The following is a 19,604-nucleotide window of genomic DNA, read 5'->3' as shown; positions in this document are numbered from 1 at the left end:
CATCACAGAACTCAACAGAAAACCCAATTGGATTCCATAAAGTGGTCAACAATGCTTTCCACTCAATACATAATACAACTGTATAAATCACCTCAGAGAAGGCTTTCTGTCTCTCTTGCTGTGAGTGGGTGGGGGAGGAAAATGGAGCTGTAACACGCAGTGAACACGTACAAGCTGACCTGAATGGCTGCTGGTATTCTGATTTCCCTGAGGAGCTCCTCTCTGGCCTGTGCCGGTGTTTTAGATTCCAGAGGGAGGCCATTAATGCTCAGCCTGTCGACCTGATCCATATGTATGGCTGGCTGTTCCGTTCTGTTCAGCTCCTGCCTACCTGACTGTCCTGCCGGAGCCCAAATTGGTTGCACGTCCCGCAAAGATAGAAATAGAATAACAGACATGGCCGACACAAAAGACGAGCAAGGATGGTTTTACAAGGTGATTATTCAGACCGTGCGTCTGGATGTCTAGCAGCAGCTATTGGGCTCTATTTGCAGACTGAGGAACACAAACTGGGCTCCTGTCTTCCTAACTCTGGGACCAGTTTTCATGGGTTATCAGTACATGACTGATAACCACTCTGTCCTGTCAAACAGACCAGTTACCCCTCCTGACAGTATTCTTCAATCGAGAAATGGAAATGCTTTTTACTGCAGCAATTACCCCAGCCTTGTAAGGTGAATATTAAGGGTGGGGGAAAAAATCGATACAGTGTAGTATCGCGATATTTTCCGTGGCAATACTGTATCGATACACAGACACCAAGTATCGATCATTTATTATATACTGTATATGTTGGTCAGTTTGTCTGCTTGATAATCCCATTTTGCATTCAATACAGTTAAAGTGAGATGAACAGACAGAGAAATGTATCTTTTTAGATAAAACAGATGTGGACAAAGTTTCCTTTTGGGGACATAATTTGAAATTGGGAAAAATTGGAAGTTGGGAAAAAAGTAATAAACTGCAGTATATTGCAGAATATTGCAATATGTTTAAAATTGCAATATCGTATCGTGAGGCCTCTGGTGATTCCCACCCCTAGTGAATATAGTGAATCGGTTTACTGGTTGCAGCTCACTTGGTCTCTCTTTTGTTACTTCTTTCACTCTTATCTGGTCTTTACTCTCCAATACAACAGGATCTGATTTGTCACACATGATAGGATTGGCCTGATATCCTTTTAATGGTCACATACACTTATGTGCAACAATCTCCAATTGGCCAGCTGTACTGAGCGCAGTCGAGCAACGTCTAGACAGTCTAATTAACAAACCATCTCTGAAGCCCTATTATCCCAATTGGTGACAGAATAGATAGAGTAGACAGAAAGAGTAAAATAGAGGGCCATTGATTCACTGTGTGATATTTGTTTAATTGCTAAGTCATCTGTGCACGACTCTTTCCTGCACATGTGCATCCATTGTGCATTGCCTTCTGTTGATTCACAAGTAACAAAAATTTTTGAGGAATGATGGAGCTTCACTTGACATCAATTTAAAATGCTAGTAGCGGAGGGTCTCTTTGTCTCTGTAATACTGGGAGCCCTTTTGGTCTGTGTTAATATTAAAAATTAATAAAGCTAGACTAGAAAATAAAGTGGTTGCGAACCGTGCTGTCCAGATATAGCGGCTCCCATCGTGTCCATTTAGTACTTAGCATAGAGTCTAAGTCATCTTCTGGAACAAATGGAGACCAGCTTGTATTGCCATACATCTCATCACATTAGGGTGCGCGACAGGGACAGGGTCTCTGTAGGATGGAGGAAGGGTCAGTAGCTAGCCTCTTGAAACTGAGCAGAAAATGTGATTACAACCCTTTTGTTATGGGGGGGATGTACTCAATCACATGTGAAGCAAAAACTGTATAGTGTGGTATTTTCTCTGCCACTGCAACACAGAAATAAAGATAAATGAAGCATTCTCTGATTACAGAGTATTTACTGAAAATATTTGACATGTCTAATAATATTAAAGCAGCTTATATATTAGAGTAGATACAGGACTTCCGTATATCTTACTATTGTAATGAATGAAAAGGCTGTGTGTGCAGTGCACAAAACAACTTAAGGTCCTTAGCCTCAGCAAATACAACTACAGTAAATAACAGGTGGATAAATAGAAAGTAGAAAGTTGCAATCAATTGCAATGAAAGTTTGCTATCCATATTTAAGAAATATTAAATAAATTCCTTGTAACTAACTAACAGCATTTTATACTATCCTATTTTAAATATCATAACAGTAAATGACACACAGCTATTCCTAAATGTTTGGACGTAGAAATAGAAGTAAAATCTTGAAATATCCTTTAGTAGGTGTACAGAACATCCGGGAAATGTTAAAGAACATTTTGTCCCTAAGCCTTCTTTAGGATTATGAAGGCTTAAAGCAGAAACATTTCACAAATATGTCTTTTTTAATCCAGTTTTTATTGGTTGATTCAACAGCTCTGAATGAAAGTGTCCGCATAAACTAATAATGGACAAATATGTGGAACATGGAAACTTGAATCATTTGAAATCATTCCTTCACATAAAGGGAAGAGGGCAGACTGTGTTCAGTTTGTATTGATTTAATGCGTATAATTAGGTTATTTAATTGTAATGAACAAACTGTTTGACAAACAATTTAAAACTGAGTAAAAGATGGAATATTTTTACTGAATTAAATGTAATACATTTACATAAATATTCCCTATATTCCTATGCCTATTTAAATTACTTTTCTTAATTTGGATTTAAGCTCAACAAAAGGGAGCGATATCCCCCACATCTGACAAATCTGGACAAACCCTTTGATTTGCATTTAATTTATTTTATCTATTTTCAACACAAGTATTATCGTATATAATATTATTGACATGTAGGCGTTTATCAGTTTTACTTTGATTATCATAATTGTCATGAATCTAAAACAATTAGGATTTACAAGTAGCCTATTTTGCCAAATGGAAAAATAAGGCTTAATGATCGGCTGAGAAAATGATCAAAGAACAGTTTGCCCATCACTTGTTGTTGGCTAGGGGTGTAATCCTTGTTGAATGTTGGCAGTCTAGAAAGAGTCGACTGCCTTCCAGTCTCAATTTCAAATTGTTCCTCTCAAATTTGTCATCTGTGTTTATGCATTTATTTATTTTAAACTGTTTTAAAATGAGCATACAATTTTGAAATACATGCAATTCAGAGACGATGTCTGCAGGTGAAATCATTCCACATATGCAGTCTTTTCTTTAGGGATGTGAGTGATATGAGAGTAAAAATGTCTCGCTGGAGTCTCCAGTGAATTAGTCAGACTTTCATCAATGACAGCTATAAGGCAGAACATGTGAAGAATGCACACAGCGGGACACAGCTAACTACAGTATCTCTCTCTCTCTCTCTCTCCCCTACCACCTATATTCCTTCCTTTCCTCCATTTTCACCAGCTTGGATAAAACACTTTTATTGTGCTTAATGGAAGTCTCTCTTGTGCGTAATGTGCTTATGAGGGTGTAACAACACTGTAAGAGCAAGTGTGCAGATGTAGCTGCTTGTTTTGACATTGTTGCTGCTTTGCATTTTGCATTAACTTAATGTAATCAAAGGATTTTCACTGAAACACAGTTTTATTGTGTAACCTACTTAGACTTTACCATAGTGTACTGCACATTGGAATAAGGCCATTCCAAAGTAAAGTGTTACCAAGACGATCCCTAAAGCAAGAGCTTTGAGAGCTATAATGCTTACACACTATCATCCCTGGTTAAAAACAAGGGGATTTATCAGGCATGTGTCTGCCTCGGCTGGGGCTAGGGGGACCAAATTACAGCCCCAGTGTCTGGTTGGAGGCGGAGAAGGAAATAGATGGGTCTAGATATAATGGTGATGGCCCCTGGGTGGTACTCCTGTGAGGGAGAAAGAGGAGATTAGAGTGGAGGTGTGAGCTCGCAATAAGATTACATTTTCCCTCGTTTTAATGGATAAGTGCTTCTCTTTTTTCCTATTTCACTCCCACTATTCTGCTTCTGTTTCACAGTGTTCCATCTTTTTCTCTGCTCTGTCACCACACACACACACACACACACACACACACACACACACACACACACACACACGCATGCACGCACACACACAAAAAGCATACACATGCACACACACTAAACACACATCTCTCCTCTCTCCCTCTGTCACCCTCTCTCTCCGTCCTCCCTCACTTGATCCTTACACCTACATGCTACAGATGGTTTCATTTTATAAGAGATAAAACCACATTTGGTGGAACTGATTAAACAGAGGGAACAACATCCCCATCTGCCATTTATTCCAATCTGAAATTGCTTGGGCAGATGCTGACATCTTTGGAGATGATTGATTTGCCCCGTCTGGCCAGAGAGGAGTGGAGTGGAGAGGAGAGCAGAGCTAGAGCCTCCCCGGGGCTGCAGCTTCCTGCCGCCCTGCCATGGCACCACCACAGTGTCACTTCACCAGTGATGGAGCCCCCAGATCCCCCCGTCTCCCATCCCTTGTCTCCAGCAAGCTGCTGCAATCAGCACAGGCCCTGATTGGACTTGGGCAGGTGAGCGCCCAATACACTTTAATCATGGGGCCAGTACAAGCCAGCTCACCCCCTCTGTATCAGTGTGTGGATGTGGCGTGACAGAAGTCTGTGTTTCTATGTAGATGCATTAAAGGGTTGGTTCACCCAAATTACAAATAAACACATTTTCTCACTTACCTCTATCTAGCCATGCTGATAGGTCAGATTTAAGATCTGTCTCTGAGATTTTTGCTTCCACCCCAATACATCAGAGTACAACGGAGGCAATGGGATTTAATTTGTGACACTCACAGCATTGAGGCTGTGTGGCTATGCTTAGACACAGTGGTGCTTTAAGGTAAATGCTTCACCATGTTTACCATCTTAGTTTAGCGTTTTAGCATGCTAACATTTACTGAGGCTGATGGGAATCAGTGTTGTTGGTAGTTGGTCGTTAACCAAAGTATTGGAGAATTCAAATTTTGCCCTGATGGTGTGAGATAAAAAGTCAGTTGATCAACAAAGTTATTTGAATTCATCTTGAGGGGAGACATGAATGTGTGTACCAGATTTCATAGCAATCCATCAAATAGTTGTTGAGATATTTATGTCTGGACCGAAGTGGTGGACTGACACTAGTGGACCTACTGTACCAACACCTAGGGCTGGGCGATATGGAGAAAATGAGATTGAGATGAGATTTTTGATAAATAATCATCAGTAATGTGGATATAATGACTAAGTGGGTAAAGGCAAATAATAGAACAGTTACAACAGTCTGGTAAGTTCATAAATGACATAACTGTACTGTAATGCAGCCTATAAAACCAGGAAAAGACAACCCTTATGCCATATTACGATATCCAAAATCTAAGACGATATCTAGTTTCATATCACGATATCGATATAATATCAATATATTGCCCAGCTCTACCAACACCGGCATCCTTAGTGCCATGCCTCTATTGTGGGTAAAAATTCAACAGCAAACCACAAACAGTGTTACCTTATTATACCCACATACCTTACTTTTCTAGCAATTTTCATTAGAACTACTTTCTACTAAAGAAAAAGTGTAGCCAGAGCGTTCTTTGCGGCATCAAGGGTAACAGGGGAATCGGATTCACTGAAAAACCTAAACACAAAAAAATCAAAACCACAGGCATAGCTAGATATCATTAGAGGTGAGTGAGAAAATACGTTTCCGTTTTTGGAATATGGTTGAATCCTTTAAGTGATTCACTGGATTCCCACAGTCAGAAATGTGCTAGTACGGACCATTGGCCTACATTGATGGCTAACTGTTTACATTCATTATCATCAAGCTGGGACCTTTTGATCTTTGATCAAATAATCAAGGCCCTTTTCACATCACTGTTTGTCAACTTTCCTGTTGGTGCAGAACGTGAACTTGAGTCGTTGCCGTCATGCTCTCTACCACCGCGGCCACATGATATAACTGTTGTGTAAAAGAATACCAATGGGTCCCTGATGATTAGATATTCCACTCAACCTTCATCTAATCAACATTTATAGCGTCCTGCCTGTGGAATTACACTGCCCTCCACTAAATCGTCTCTGCGTCATCACTTGTAAACACTCAAGCATTTTAAGATGGAAAACTCCTGCGAAAGTGTCATCAAAGCCAGCGGTGTGTGAGTGTGAGTGTGCGATGAAACGCGCGTTGTCTCATAAAAACTGCTGAGCTGGGCTCTTCAATGCAATCAGGCGCCGGTCTCAGCTCATATACTTGTTTGATGATAACCGAAGATGGAGGGAGAGTGATGGAGCTCTCCAAGGGACCGCAGCGATAATTTAGCTCGGGGAGTGGGTGTGAATCATGGTGGAGGCGCAGGCGGTTCGGAGGTGGTGGATGAATCATTAGGGTGGGGGAAGGGGGGAATGGAGAGATGGAAAAGAGGGCAGAGTCCCCGGGGACTTAGATCCATCAGACAGCACTGCTGTGGCCTCGACTGTAGCATCGACCCGTAGGACTGCAGCCCAATCCCGTCCATCTTTCTTTCTCATCTCTCTCCCTTTTGCAAACTGTTGGTCTCACTATTCCTCTATCACTGTGATTCATAGCAGTCTCTCTCTTTCTCTTCTCCCTCTATCATCAGGCATGTCATTCCACATCAGAGGCCTCATCTCTGCCTTCTCCACATCTCTCCTAAGCCTCTTGAAGTATGACCAGGCCTGAGAATGGCAAATGAATTCCAAATCTGAATGCATGCTCTCACCCTCTCCTCTCTCTGCTGCCCTCCTCCTCTTGCCTCAGGCTGCTCATTCTACCTCTCCTCCCCTCTATCCTCCTCTCCTCCGCTCCCCCTTGCCCGCATTCATGGCAAACTCGGATGGGATTCAGAGCAAATTGCTCAACCCTTGAAAAAAAGGCACAGAATAACATAAAAGGAAGAAAGTAAATTGTTTCAGTTAGCCGACTGCCATTTTGCATGACTGTGTGACATGACGAACATTGTGCGCTCTAAAACATAGCCCTAGACTGCCCTACTTCTCACAGTGCAATAATCCATTACCAGCAACATCCACGCCTTTTCAAGAGTTTTAGCTCCCCAAGGCTTTGACTTTGGACAGGCAGAGGTTAGAGGAAAACAACCTGAAAACAGCCTTATCTCCCAACACACGAATGTTTGTTAAGGCTCCCCATTAAGTCTCCCCCTGAATTTGCATATTAATTGCATTTTGGCTCTAGTTCCCTCCTTTAAGGCTGCTGTTTATAGGTGCTTTATTTCTTTGAGAAGACACAGATGTCCGCGGGGAGCTCACCTGCAACGGAGGACAAGAATTGAATTCCACAGGAAATTGCTTTAACTCGAGTGTAATCGAATTTGCACCCACACAAACCTTGACTCGAGGACCCGGAGGTCACGCATGCATGTGTATATACATGTACAGTACATAAAAATCCACAAATCCACACACCGCGTACTTATCAAACACAGAAAGAAAGCCTTCGAAAACAACCTAAAGAAATGAATACTACTACAATACGGAAACTGATGTCATCTCAAGCTCTCTGGCTCCCCCAATACCTTTCTGTCCCTTCCCTGCTTTTTTTTTCTCCTTGTGAATTGTGTTTACTGCTTAGACATCAGAGCGTGGCAACTTTCTCAACAAATGTTTGAAAAGATGTGGAAGTTTTAATGACTGAATAGAGTAAGGGATAAAGGAACAGCTGGAGATTCTGTAATGTAGTGGCTATTCTTATATAGAAGAGGTACACTCAAGCTGTCTCATTTGAAAACCGGCGTTGCAGTTTTATCCATACTTAAGAATAACAGGTGATTGAGCATTCTCTCGTCCCTATCTCCAAAACAATGTGAACATATGGGACTTAATATATGATGTATGAATATGATGTACTGAATTGCACTCTATATGTGTGATACCGCATTATGCAGAGTGGGCCTATTTATTATTTTCAAGATAATAGTATCATTTCACAGATATTGACTCACATAGATTTTTCTTTTCCACAAGCTTGGTTGCAGTGATAGCGTGCCATTTAATAGAAAATACAAGACAGTGACTGTTATAACTGAAGAAGTCATTATTGTGATTATTATCCACTGCCAGTAACAATGTTTGTGATGATCTGTATCTTGAACATAACTATTATATTCTACAATAAATTCCACCACAGGAGACTTAGTTTTATGGTAATGGTCCTTTATTCAACTGAAAATCTAATGATCTGCACTCAACCCATCGGAGTAACTCAGTTCCGGGGCATTGATTTCCTTTGTGTTGCAGATTGATCTGTGGCCTGTTAGAGCTCAATATGTCACAGCCTCCATGCAAAAGGGACACAATAAAAAAAACATGCATGAACACGTGCTAGAATATAACAGAGTAGAATAGAAAAAGGTGTAGAGTCGTCTAAATATCATAAAAAATATTATGCATAATGCACATTTCAGCATGTATCAAAGACTAGCGCATACTTGCACATATTCTAAATGAACCACATCATGGGAAACGCTAATGACGATTTCATAGATGCCACTGGATCGCCATTTGGACTCTAACATGATCATTAATGTGCTGCTATGCCACTGGCCCTAATGCCTCTGCCCTCTCTGCTCTAGTGTGAATAATACACGAGCAGTAGCCTGGGAGAATACAGTCTCATTATGGCTTCCACTGCAGTGGACCACTCCCCAGATCTCCCTATAGCAGCATCATCTCCTTTCACCCACTGGACCACAGCCCCCCCTAAGGCAGATGCGCACAAGCATGCAGATATTAAACCCTTAGTCTTCCATTAGGCCATTTACTGTAGCACCCATCTCTTAACATTGTCTGGCTTCGCTGTCTCGTCTGCACTAATGCACACTGGGCGCAGACCCCCACCCGCATGTGTTTGAGAGAGAAAGAGATCAGTGTCTCAGTTATGGAGCATTTATCGATGAGGAAAAAACAAAACAAAAGAACCATACAGGGACCTTGCAGTGCAGTACATGTGACACGCTGGAGCCCTGCAAGAGCATGCATGCCTGTGCGTGCACATGTTTGACTCTGTTTTGAGGAGGATTCTATGTGATATGTGTGTATAATGTGTTCTAAGGGGTTCGGTAGGCACGCGATGGGACACATAGGGCTGCTCTCCCGCAGATGCAATTAGGCTAAATGGGATTATGCCTATCACATTTCAGACAGGCCGGCCCCACAGCCACCTGGGGGAGAGGGTGATGGGTAGAAGGGGCGGGGGGTGATGAAGAGGGATAGAGAAAGAGGAAAGGGGGTGGAGAGGTGGTGAAGATGCAGAGAAGGGAATGTGGTCTCTTAGAGACAGCATCCAGGGTTGTTGTAATGCAGGCTGTAGCAGAGCACACTGATGCTATTCTGAAGGAGAAAACATGTCTGACTTCCTCATACTGTGTCTCCTCACAGTTTTCCGACTATACAAAGTATGAAACTGGGTCTGTATTACATGATTCAACACATTTCTGACCCTGCATATAGTGGCATTGTATGTTGTCTTTGATGTGATGTACTATAGTGAATCCCCTCTCTAGTAACAGCCTAAATGTCAGCATCTTCAAAGAAACCGAGGGAGGGGGAGGCTGACATTTTCACACCGGGTGATTGTGCCCATAGATTCTCCCCATAGAAGCGGTACGCTATTGATCTGTGTGGTCACAGGGTAAAGGAGAGGACACCGGTGAAGAGGAGAGGCCATACACTGGTGCTCAGCCACAGATTTTTCACAACTAGGTAGCTGTTTTTTTTTAAGGGCTTGTATGCAATCAAAGTGCTGCATTCTGAAAAATAAAAAAACAGGATGTTTCTCTGTTTTTAGTTCTAACAAAATGATTTGTTTATTCTTGTCTCTGTTTCATTTAATTATAGTTTTGCACCAATTAAAGGGTAGCGCACTTTCCCACTGAATGATGTACAAGAATCAGCAAATAAAGACCCAACAGTTATCAAATTAAATTAGAATACCAGGGAAAACAACTGCATGCCAAATCTTAAAATCTGAACCTGCATTTGTCCAAATTCTTGGGACTTTAAAGTAAGTCTACATGGTGATACACAACATAAGGAAACGGGCCAATCTTGGTCCTTGGTTTCCACCTTAAGTGTAACTCTCAGAATGGCTTCTCTCAGAAATGAAAGGTCATGGGACTGAAGATTTAATTAAACATGTATAACTCCCTTCGACTGTCAACCGTATCACAACTCACACACGCGCCGAACAGTGAGACATGTGGGCCAATGGTGGACCTTCCTCACCTACATGCACCTCCTTGGCAGGAGCAGAGCAGTGAGGGGCACAGTGCCGCCATCCTCCCAGTCTCCCATGCTCGTTCTCACATTAATCAAAAGGGATGTGGTGGTTCCCAGCTCACCTCATACTCTCCTGGTGCCAGCTGTGTTTGGGACGGGCCCTGTTGGCCTGCCTGCCCCTAATCACACACTGTCATTGTTCCTTCGGCCTTGTAAACACCGAGCCTGCTACAGCTGATCAAATCCAGGGTCACATGCACAGATGCATGTCCGCTTACATAGACCTGCACAAACACACACATACACATTCTTGCTTCTACGCATACAAATTCACATTCAAAGGCAAAAATGCATACATGTCTTACTGTATGCATCAGACACAATCTCTCCTTATTTATGGTTAAGCTTATATAATTTATTCATCAGAACTCAATTCATGAACACATCACAGTAATCAAGCAGGGCTAATACAAAGAAGCATTACGATCTTCACTCTCTGTGCCAAAGCACATGCAGATAATGACAATAACTGCATTTCACATGCTGGTTCCCTCTGGGATGGATGCTTCAAGTGCTCCCATGTGAATGCGAACAGTGAGTGTGTACATTTGTCATTGAGAGCAAATAAGTGTCTGGGTGCAACTGGACATCTCTTAATGATGAGGAATTAAATGTTCATTGTAGACCACTGAGAGAGACTACAATATGCTCCCCAACACGGGGGGACGGAGAACTGAGACTGAAGGGGGAGGGGGGGGGGGGGGGAACTGGAGAGCTGTGATAGGATACGGCCCATTAATTATTGAATTTGCTGACGCTATGACAAATGGCGTTGTCCTAGCCCTCACTGGTGCTTGTGACTTTTACAAGGCCAGCTGGACAGAGTCTCAGCATTTCTGCTGTTATACCACATATGCAGGTTTAAAATCTGTGCTGTTTTTTTCAGGCAATTTTCTCAGCACACCTGCAATGTGGCAGAAGTTGGATTAAGTAGCTGGAGTAAAGTATCTCTAAGCTGGGGCCATTTACACTGTTGCAGAAACTGAAATCCTCCTTGAGAACCTCCATGCAGGTTTGCTGTTTTGTGGAATGAGAGTAATTGAGTGAGGGTGCATGTAGGTGAGACAGTAAGCAAGCCAGTGTGGGAGTCAGTTACACCTCCGTGTTGGGTGTTTTTGCAATGTGAGGCCAGCAGAGAAAGAAAGGCAACAGTGTGCTGTGTTTGCACTGTGTGGGACGGCCTCCTGCTCCTGACGTGTATGTGGTCAACGGTGCCCTAAAGAGGCGTCCACTATAAATTGTGGGCTAAAACCCTGGAGGCTCTGGAGTGTATATAAACCTTGTACATTCTCCCATCCGTAAAACCCTGGAGGCTCTGGAGTGTATATAAACCTTGTACATTCTCCCATCCGTGCCCTGAACACAAAGTTACAGTACGTAACTGAAAACCTGAGCTACTGTCCACTGTGTTTGTCTGTCTGTGCTTTTCTTTGTTCGTGTCTCTGCCTACCTCCAATCTACAGTATTGTGAGCAATCTTTCATAGATACATCATTTCACTGTTCATCTGTATCTGACTGCATCTAACCTTCAAACACCTCCAACACTCCTAGTGTGAAAAGTGAGGAAAAAAATGTGCAAAACAAAAGACGAAAGAGAAAGCAAGTGAGAGATCATTCTCAGGGAACATGCTGTACTCTGCACTGAATACAAATGGTTCTTGTTTGGTTTGTCTAAAATAAGCCCCATTACAGTTGTTAACCTTTAACAGCAACGATGTATCACCTGAAGAAGAAAAAACACGCAGCTGTTCATCTTTATCACGACTTTTAATATCTTGCAAAAATGAGTCTCTGGTGAATTGCACAGGGCTTAAGTGTTACTAATTTGAATTACTAAACAACTGGGTACCACATACTGAATAATGGCTCCTTTTATATGAGACACTTAAGATTGCCCGAACCGGAGCTAGAATAATAGCACCATTTATGAGTCAAACGTATGGTGAGAAGTCACAGAGGGCATTCTCGGTGTATTTGTCTCCTGTGGTGTTTGCCCGTCTCAGAATAGAGTGACTGTCTGTTAGGGAGCCAGGGTCTGCAGGCCTTATTTCTTTGCTAGCTACACCATCGTTAATGGCTATCCCTGTAGATACAGCCTGCTGCCAGCTGCTGCTCTGGCCCTCTGGAAAAGAGGCTGGCAATTAGACCTTGCACTTAAAACAAGGTGAGTCAGGACCTTTTAATGGTGCACTATTTCTGCGCTCCCACACATGTGGCCGCTTAGATTTTCGCTGCGCCAGAGAACTCTGGGTACTGAGGCGTGGAGGTTACTTCGTCCAAATAACTGAGGTAGTGGGTGGCTTGGTAATGGTGTAGAATTGTTCTGCAGAAATAGCGTTTTGTGAAACTGTACGTGATCTGCACTTTTACCTTCATCTGCAAGCCATTTGTCAATAGTGTTATTATTTTGTCATCTCTAAACCAACCGCTAATTTAATACCTGTTCCAGTTTGTTGGAATATGCTATAGCTAACATTATGCATTAATAAGCGCTACAGGGCGCCTGTTGCTTTCCATTTGAAGGGAGTGAGATTTCTAATTCTGTCCTGCCTCTCATCTCAGACCTTGATAAGATGGAGGTGAAAGGCTGCCTGTGTTTAGGCTGCTGCACCTTGTTTCCTTACCCAGCTAACCTGGAGTCTATAAGATGATGAGTGTAAACGCACAGACATGCATGCTCTCTCTGTAACATACACAACCATAACATACACAACCATACCCACAGCAGAAAGAGGGCGTATCAACATGAGCATGGAAGGAAATTATTTACTGTTGCACAAATAGAACAGCGTAGGCAGAAATAAGAAGGCTAATATCCATGCTATTTTCTGCTGTTGAAAGAAAAAATATGAGTGTAGAACCTCACATCTGCCTATTTTGATCTATCTTTAATGTCCTTTATTGTGTTTAAATGTGACCCTTTTTTATAACAGAGAGTGACAGCAAAATATTTTCCACTGAAGTATTTTTAAATACAGATTCTTTTAATATCTGGGGAATGGGCTTTTCAAGGAGTGGCACTGAGCGAGAAATAGAAGGCTGATGTTGTCTTAGTGAAGTCTACATGTCTGCCAGGTCCTTCCTCGTGCTGTGGAATTTTATTCCTCTGTCCAGACTGGAGAGATTCACAGTCATCCATACACTGTGACAGACGTAAAGGCCATTGGACTTAGACTCTGGTTGGCTGGAGCAGTAAGACTGCCATCTGAGGAGGGGGCTATACGCTCATGATAAATGACAGCCTTCAACCTAGCCAATCTAAATAGATTATCTTGGCTGCATCCTCCCACAACCAGGTGCCAGTGTGTAAAATGGACCAACTATGTAAAAACCATACAGTAACCTGCTTTATGCTGCCTATTCATGGCAACATGAACACTAGGAAGCAGCATGGAAAACTGGATTCAGTTGTATAGGTTTAGTAATCTTTTGTCTGATCAACCTTTTTTTTTAGGTGGTAAGCTGCTATATTGAGTACACCCTACATTTTAAACAATGTTAAATCTCAGCATTGTTTGTTTCTGCCAGGTCAAATCTTCAATATGCAGATAATGTTTATGTCTACTTACATTTATGGATGCATACTGTGCACACGTGTGTGTCTGCAAAGAGCTCTCTGTCTTTTGTTCTCCAAGAGATAAAGAGCATCCACTGCTCAGTACCAAACACATAAATATGCATTAATCTGTTCTGGTTGGGCGAATCTGAAGAACTGTCAAGCGTCAAATGTAAAGGTCATGCTTTGCTTGCTGTAAGGGGGAAATCCTGGAGACCATGGTTAAGGCACTATTTGAATAAACTATGCAAGGATTTACAAGAAGTAACCTTCAGGGGTAAACGCGCCCCCTTCCCTCACCAGGGAATAGCTACCATTATGAATGCGTTCTATCACCAACTTCACCATATTGGCTCAGACTATAGATGTCACACAGATCATGATAAATCGTCAGCTGGTGAGCACCAGTATGGTGTAGATGTTGTTCTTTCAGAGTAAATTGTCAGGCTATAGTCAGGCCACAAAATTCATCCTTTCTCTAATTAGCATAACGCTTTTTACATAATTTGCACATTGTTTATTTATTAGATATATCACTGCAGTTAATAATATTTTGTATGGAAACAGTGTGCACAATGGATTACCTTTTTGAATTTTGAACAACGTACCCCCACTCCAACCCCCACCTCTTTCTGTGTAGCATGACAGCCGAGCAGAATGTGGCAGGTGGAGGTCTTTCAGGCAGAGCGAGGGGTGACCTTGCCACTTCCTCTGTAGAATTGGTTTGGTTGGTAACACAGCACCAGGTCCCAGATATGTGCTACGGCTCTACAGACAGGCCTGGTGAACAGAGGGCCAGGCCCAGCCCCAGCCTCATGCCCAGCCCCATGGCAGCAGATGCCACATGGCGGCCCCAGAGCCTTCAGCCGGCGAGGAGACGTAGGCGAGCGCCAGCCGGGTCACTGAAGCCCATGTCCATGTCATGCACAGAGAAGGCCTTCTCAGCAGGCAGGCAGGCAGCCTGCCGTCCTCTCCTGTCCCCCTTTCTTGGAGGCAGAGTGTAACAGCTCGTTTGCACGTGCTTTGTGTAGATTAAAGCAAGAGGCTGTCAGGAATAATTAAAAGTAATAGAGCTTAGCACTTTTTGGATGAGTGTCCTAGACGGTGATACTACTGTCTGGGTAAGTGTGTGTGTGTGTGTGTGTGTGTGTGTGTGACTGTGTTTGCATCCATACATGTGTACATATAGTATGCGTATGTGTACCATTCAAATGGATGTTCACAAAACATACTGACGTGATACATAATGTTGAGAACTAATGATAATGTGTCTTGTCTCAACCGTGTGCGCACATATAGTATGTGTATGTGTACTATTGAAGGGATGTACACAAAACATACTGACATGTGATACATAATGTTAAGAACTAATGATGTGTCTTGTCCCAACTGTGTGTGTGTGTGTGTGTGTGTGTGTGTGTGTGTGTGTGTGTGTGTGTAAAAGAGAACAAGACAACAAAGTCCTCTCATCCCATTAAGTCTGTTCTTCAATCACCCAAATGGTTGCTTGAGCAAAGTTAATTGCTACTGTGCAGTAACCCACGTAAAATGCATAACAAAGACGGAATAATTAATATACAGAGGGCATGTAAAAAACATGATGCATAATTGACATGGTTTTGCTCGGTCATTTCAACCATCAATCTCTCCTCACACTCCTTCCCATAAATCTGCTTTTTGTTTACTCTCTCTGAGTACTTGTTTTGTTGGTTTATGTTGAGCATTTTCAAAATAGGATGCAAGTAAGTACCGTTACCACATTCATATTTTTTGGCATCACTTATGTTCATATTTATCAGTATATTAACTGATTTTCAGCAAGAATTATTTTTCATTTTTCTTAGCTGCCTTTATGCAGCTTATGTCATGATTTTCAGCTTCCTGCTTCAGCTACTAACATTAGACCATAGACCGTCGGTGTAGAAGGTTTGGTTTACGATTTGGCATATCAAAAGTTTCAAGATTAATTTGAGTTATATCAACAAATAACTTGGTTAACAATTGAGTAACAGGATAGAAAAGCAATGAACAAGTGCACTAAAAATAAAAACCTGTCCTTCTGTTGCTATTATTTATCATTATCCGAGGCTAATGGAGTAGCTAGGCAACAAAAAGAAGAAAAAGATTTTACGTCAATACTCAAAAATGCTTACACTTTTTCCATCATGTCATAACATTATTTTACACTTCCTACTCTCAGCAAAAGGAGGGCTACACTTTTGTTGTTGGGGTGTATACGTTTGTAAAGTAAATCCTTTGTGTCTGCATGTACAGTATTATTAAGCACAGTTAATGTGGTTTTTGAAAGAAAAATTTTAAAATGCACAGTAATACGCTTTAAATCAAAGGTTTGTTCGACTCCACTGTAGGTTTAGATGTCAAACTTTACTGGGCAGAACTGGTTGGAACTTTGGAAAATAACATTTGTAATTTAAAACAAATTAGTTTGACTAAACCAAATAGGGGAATGTAAAGAAAAAGGTGAGACCAAAAGGTCATTCAGCAGAAACACTTAAAATACTGTGCTTGGATATGGAAATGGGTGCACAGCACATTATGAATCAGCTGATGTTTATCTCAAAAATGCACTTGTGAATGCTTTACCTAGCCAAAAAAAAGTTATTATGGGGTTTCCTCAGGACTCAAGCAATTATTTAGAAAAGTCTTAGATGTTTAAAATACCTTTTCCCATAATAGGATATTTACTTGTGACTAACACTAATGCAACATAATTTTTCGTATTTTAAATCTAGATTAGAGCATGGCTGTTTTGTTTAAATATAAAATGTGCTCTTCCTCATTATAAAAACGTACAGGAGGATGAAAATGCTCACCAAAATGAAATTAGAGGGGACAAAATTACTATTTGGACTTGGTACAGTAATAGCGTGATGAATTATGGCACATTTTCTTCAGGGGACATTGCTTGAGGAAATGTTGTAAAACGCCCATGGGAACCGGCAGTCATCAATCACACATGGTGTGGTTGGGGGTGTTGTGGTGGCCCTGAGGACTTGGGGTCTGCACAGCAGCCAGTAATCTAAATGGTGACACTGAGCTCCAAGGCCTCCATGGGGCTGCCCGCTCTGTCGCCTGAAAAGAAAACAGATCAGGGGAGAAGGATAAAGGTTTGTTTTCTCCTTTTTCTAGGTCATTATTTATTATGTGAAATATCAACGTCCTTGGCTGCTGCATGGGATCTTGTCCCCAATTGACAGATCTCATTATAAGATAAACGTGACAAAGATAGCTCATAATGCTTCAGAGAAATGTAACACCATTAGCAGGTCATTGTCATCGTTCTAATGTGTCCTTTTAAGCCGCTTAGTGAACTGGTGCTGAAGTGTGATACAGGGATTAACCTATCAGAGAGTTTCTGCGGAGGAGTTGAGCCGCCATTGATGGAAATTTTTGGACGTGTGGCGATATCTTCCCAGGCGCTATGCAGAGTCATGGTGGAGCCTGATTCCTAAGCACACTGAGGTTTCTGGGATACGGGGGAGGATGTCTGGAGGGGTATAGGCATGCACAGGGCTGGTACTGGCGTGTACTATATGAATTCCTTAGTGTTACATTAGAGGAAATGCTTGGCATCAAAACATGGCTACATTTGTTTTTCCTTACATGCTTGGAAATTATTTTCGTCATTTATTTTCATACATTACCTACTGCAGGTTGCTTACAGTAATAGGGCAACAATTATTTTCATTACAGAAACACAGAAAGCACTGGTAGTTGCACTTCACTCCAAACAACATAAATCTTAATATCATCTCATCATCTCATTCCTAGGACAACCCTTTATTAAAGAATGTGCTTTTAATGAGTTGACAGAACTGATATAGTGAGGATGGGCGTCTGCCTCTGTAAATTAATGAGTGAATTTCACATTTGAGTCGTGGAAATTACTTCAAAATGTGAATGACAGCAAATGCTTCCAGGGTGAAATGGTTATTTATGAGGCCATTGTTTAATTCTGTCGTACAGTAGAACCATCTGCAGTCATGAGGACACATCGTTATCGTTCAGTCATTCATTGCACTTTTGGTGACTGTTAGCTGACACAATTTCACTGATCAGTTTCACGACCTCATCAATCATACTATTAGCTCTAAGCATCACATTAACATCATATTAAAGTTGGGGAGCAACACAAAAGATGCGTGTTAATGATGATACAACACACAATAGCGGGCACATTGTCTATGGCGCACACAGATATACACACACGTGGTGTTTCCATGTAAGCTCTGTTAGACTGAAATATTCTATTTGCTTCAACACATCTTAACTCAAAGGTTACAATAGTGATTAGAAATAAGAAAACTCAGTTTCATACAATGTTTACTGTATGTAGCGTGACATGTTCCAGTCAAGTTTAATGGAGGTAAGACATTTTAGCCCAGCTTCACTATTCCATTTTCTAATTTCATGGCTCAGCAGGAATTATCAAAGCTTTTTTGATTACATTTTCATATGACCTTGATCGCAAAGGGCAGAGCAATCAATACAATAGCCATTAGCATCCTGGTAATTGTTAGTGAAATAGTAATCTTTTCTCAAGCCCCAGAATCTCTTTTAGCTTCTTATTTATTTATTGGGCATATGGAGGGAGAACGGGGCTGCTAGCCGAGATGGATGTGATGAATAGAGCCCCGAGATGCAAATTAAAATGTTTGTAATTAAACCCACTGATCATAATGGCTTTCTTGCTGCAGTCCTGCTGGTTCTGGCTGCAACTGAAATGGATTTTAGTGTTAGACTTTTCAGAATTTGAGACATATTTTGCCTTTTGCTTCTTGAATTGTGTTATTTTCTGTATTTGTTTAAGTTTTTGGTGTGTTAGCATTGCAATCCGAAAGCAGGATTGGCATGGCGTGACGTGCTGGAGCCATCTTGTTTACATACAAACATCAGACGACATGTGAACCGACAATGCACCAAATGACAACGCACTAGTCAGAGTAATGAGAGTATTTATTCAGCTTTGTTAGGAGAAGAGGTCATGTGATCAGGGAATAGTAATTATAGCATACGCTTAATTACATTAGCTACCTCCTGTCTTTTCATATTATCTCTGACGCAAAAAAACACAGAGATTTGATTATGTTAATAAGCAGCGTTTTATACATGGTAATGGAGGCCTAGTTCAAAGCCATTAGTGCTATGAGGAATATCCATTTGAGTGTTGGAGCTCTTGAGCTCGGCTCAAAGTGCACATTGTTTAATGGTATTGATCAACGGTCTAGCGAGCTCCGGGGCTTTTGCTCATTACTGTGTCTTATTCATGCTTTCTTGGGTAATGATGCCCACACAGCAATTACTGCCACAGCCATTTAGATGATCTAAGAGAGAAATCATAATCGTAAAAAAAGATGGAGGAGAAACAAAAGAAAAAAGAATCATGTGTCGTTATCTGAGAGAAAGGTAAACGGCTTATTGAGAGGAAACGTGTCAAGATCTCAAGTACATTGACTTCAGAAAAATCTCCATTAACTTCCATCAACCTCTTTGAATTGAATCCAGAAGAGTCCTAAAATCTTGATCTTACAAACACAATTGAGAATAATTTTCTTAAAGGGTGAGATAAGCTCATGCTCTATATTGTACGAATATGTTTGATTTAAGATTTTTTTTTTTTTGATTAAAAGACATTTATAGTTTTAAAGTGGACTGAGTTGTCTTGTTCTGCTCCTTATTGCAGTAATCTCAGTCACATT

At 41.4% G+C, this 19,604-nt stretch overlaps 1 long non-coding RNA gene across 2 annotated transcripts in view; it reads left to right on the top strand.

Moving 5' to 3' along the window:
- The window catches only part of LOC116035859, a 102,629-nt gene that overhangs the window by 46,608 nt on the left and 36,417 nt on the right, over positions 1 to 19,604 (top strand). For both annotated transcript variants that reach the window (XR_004895773.1, XR_004895772.1), the window contains one exon: positions 4,323 to 4,552. This is a non-coding gene — a long non-coding RNA (uncharacterized LOC116035859). The remainder of the gene's footprint in view (positions 1 to 4,322; positions 4,553 to 19,604) is intronic.

This window comes from Sander lucioperca, chromosome 18 (assembly GCF_008315115.2).
Source record: "Sander lucioperca isolate FBNREF2018 chromosome 18, SLUC_FBN_1.2, whole genome shotgun sequence".
NCBI classification, from domain to species: Eukaryota; Metazoa; Chordata; class Actinopteri; order Perciformes; family Percidae; genus Sander; species Sander lucioperca.
The sequence above is the reverse complement of the archived record's forward strand: the minus strand, read 5'-3'. Positions and strand labels throughout refer to the sequence as shown.